The following is a 3,590-nucleotide window of genomic DNA, read 5'->3' as shown; positions in this document are numbered from 1 at the left end:
AAAAAAAAAAAAAAAAAAAAAAAAAAGCACCCTAATGACCTAATGAAACAGTTCCAAGGAAGAAGCATCTTTATGAAACTACTGATTGTATTATCCTTTAAAAAATCTTTATTAAGTTTATTGGTGCATTTTACGTATACAATACAGTTGCATTCATCATTGGAATCTTGTACCTTTACATGACTTATCTTGGTTCTTACTTTTCCCCATTCCCCAGCCCTCCCTTCAGCCCCTCCACCCCTCCAAATTTACAAAGACATTGTTTCCATATTTTTCTTTTTCATATTTTTTCTTTTCCCTTTTCCCCTTTCCCCTTCCTTTTTACCTTTCCCGTACTTCCTTTACTCTTTTAGACTTTATCTTCCTATTCCACAATATTAGTTATAGATTTTGATCCTTATTTATACTTTTAGTATCTCACACAAGAGAAACTATTCAGTATTTGCACATATGTGACTTACTAATTTCACTTAAGAGAAGAAAAGGTCTAAAGGGGAAGGGGAACTAGGAAGGGGAGGGGAAAGGAAGGAAGAGAAAGGAAAAAAAACATGAGAAAAAGGAAAAAAACTGAAACAAAGTCTATGTAAATAGGGAGGGGTGAAGGGGTTGAAGGGAGGGCAGGGGAATGGGGAAAAAATAAGAACCAAGATATATTATGTAAAGGTACAAATTCCCAACCATGAATGTCATTGTATTGTATACCTAAAATGTGCCAATAAACTTAATGAAAAAAAAGAGTATAGCTTTAATGTGTGTCCAACTTAGCTGTAAATATCTCTAGTTTCTCATTCTTTATGGCTGAGTAGTACTCCATTTTATAAAAAACAAACTAGTTCCCATATTACTGAGGATCTTTTCATAAAGTCTTTTCCTATGTCAACATCTTCAAGAGTTCTACTTAACATCTTCCAGCAAGTTTAGTGTTTATATTTTAATATTTAGATCTTTAATTCACTTGTAGATATGGGTCTAGTTTTGATCTTTGACAAGTTGAAGTACAGTTTTTCCAGCACCATTTATTAAAGAGGCTATCTTTCCTCCACCGAGGATAGTTGGCTCCTTTGTCAAAGATGAGGTAGCTGAGTATGTCAGGAGTTGTTTCTGCATCTTCTAATCTGTTCCACTGATCCCTGGGTCTGTTTCTTTGACAGTACTATGCTCTTTTTATCACAGTGGCTGTGTAGTATAGTTTCAAATTGGGCATTGTGATAAACCCTGCCATGTCTCTGTTACCTTGAACTGCTTTTGCTATTCTAGGTCTCTTCTGATTCCAAATGAATTTTTGGATTGTTTTCTCTAGTTCTGTGAAATATACTCTTGGAATTTCATTTGGGATTGCACTGAATCTGTATAGCCATTTTGGTAGTATGGCCACTTTCATTATGTTGATTCTTCCTAACCAGGAGCAAGGGATATTTTTGCATTTTCTTATAACCTCTTCAATCTCTTTTTCAGAGTGTTGTAGTTCTCAGTGTAGAGGTATTTTGTTTCCTTTGTTAGATTGATTATGTATTACCCTTTCACCAACTAATAGATTTACTGGAGAGACGTAAGGGAAGACTGTATATTATTGAGAAGATTCCAATTACTCTCTACTGAAAAGGTATCCTCCACTGTTGGGCCTGCGGAGTTCATTTTGGGAACTCAGCCTGGGAAAGTAAGGCACAGAATCACCATGAAGACTCTGGGAGGTTTCTGGAATGCTTCCACTTTATTTAGGAAAATCACAGGCTTATTATATAGCTTACGTGTGGACAACCATGGGGGAGGAGCATGGGAGGAGTATTTGATTGAGTGGCACTTTCTTATAGGTTATGTAGATCCATACATTAGTGGAGAACAGTGGGCAATATCTTATTGGCTAGACATGGTTGGGTGATTCTTCTTGGGCGAGGTGAAGGAGTCATGGACTAGGGGTGGAGGTACAGCCTGTTAATCCCAGCCTCTACACACTTAGGCGAGTTAGCTCAGCCTCAGAGAGGTCTTCGAGTTTGCTCACCTGGCCCAGCCAGGCTTCAACTTCTCCAAACAAAAAGTTTTTTTATCCCTTAAGAAATTGACAGTGATGAGGCTGGGGATTTAGCTCAGCCGTTCGGTGGCCTGCCTTGCAAGCACAAGGACCTGAATTAAAAAAAAAAAAAAAAAAAAAAAAAAAAAAAAAAAAAAAAAAAAAAGTTGACAGTGAGAAAAAGTTTATTCTCTTCCTTCAATCCAGATAAGTCTAGACCCTCACACTGTATAACAATGTAAAGGGGTCTTTATCAATTTTCTCATTTAGGCCTCCTTTGATCACACCATCTGGGTTGTGCCACCAGTCTTAATTTCCAGATAAGATAAAGGGTATATTAACTGCTAAACTTGGTAAAGTTATGTTACAGTGCATGTACATTGCGCTATTTCAACATCTGCCACTTTTTTGTTTCTCCTTTACCTACTGTGTGTTCTGAAAGTTCTTAGAAAAATGACAAGTTAAGGAATGACGGGCATGGTGAAAAGGGGAGAGCCTCCTTTCACCTTGTTCTATTTAGTGTGTAAAAAACAGAGTTAAAGGTTCAGCAGTGTTAAACGCCCAAGTTCATTCAATGGTCAAAGCATGAAGAAACAGAAGTCTAGCTCACCAAAAACCTTCTCAACTGGTCATAAGTAGGAAAATCACAGGTACAAGGAAAAGTATAGAAACTGAGGAAGCGAAATTAGCTAATGAAGCGGAGAAATATTCATGCCTTCTCTTAGAATAGGCAGATTTTCTAGGAATTTGGCCTCACTCGCTTCTCTTTGTTTAGGGCTCTTTCTGGCATTGTCATGACAGTTGTCAGTTGTCCTGGGATGAGGGAAGGATTCAGCATGCACGGAGAAGTCATTTAGGTGGCTATCTTAGATCTTGCTTGTTTCAACTGTCCTGGACACAGAGGACTCTCAGCTCATAAACATCCCATTCTTAATGATAAGCAGATTTAGAGGATAACAACAATCCAGCCAGGCTGCACAATTATTAAACTGAAAAAACAGAGTGAGTTGATTAGAGCAAGCATAGAAATAAATGAACGGAAAGCAAGCCAAAGAAACAATTGAACTCCCCTTACCATAGCCACTCTTAGCCCAAGAACTTCATTCACCCTTCTTGCTTTTCTCTAGTCTCTCCCATCTTTTACTTTTTAGGTGTCATATATGGTAAAGGCTACCATAAGCCACCTGTGCTTATGATAATTTGTTTAATCCAATTAAGTTATAGAACAGTGATTATCAAACATAAGTATTTTTAAGAATTATCTGTTGGGCTTATAAAAGTTTATTTGAGTATATCCAATTCCAAACTATGATAATTCAATAATTCTTAGGTGAGAGTTTTTTTGAAAGGTTGAAAATCACTGTAGGAATGCTTCCAGATACAAAATATGCCATGAAGTGATCACACAGCGAACCCTATTGCTGATAATGTGTTGAGAGGTGCCCCTATACAAAGACAAGCTCTTCTGCGGACCCCTCTTCCTCCTAACACCCTGCAGAAAAGATGGGTCAATCACTGTCTGAAGAACTGTGAAAGCTGCCGGGTACTTCGGACGTCTTTCTGTATATGTATATATATATAT

Source organism: Fukomys damarensis, unplaced genomic scaffold (genome assembly GCF_012274545.1).
Source record: "Fukomys damarensis isolate Sample0158 unplaced genomic scaffold, DMR_v1.0_HiC HiC_scaffold_3, whole genome shotgun sequence".
Taxonomy (NCBI): domain Eukaryota; kingdom Metazoa; phylum Chordata; class Mammalia; order Rodentia; family Bathyergidae; genus Fukomys; species Fukomys damarensis.
This window is presented reverse-complemented; position numbering follows the sequence as displayed.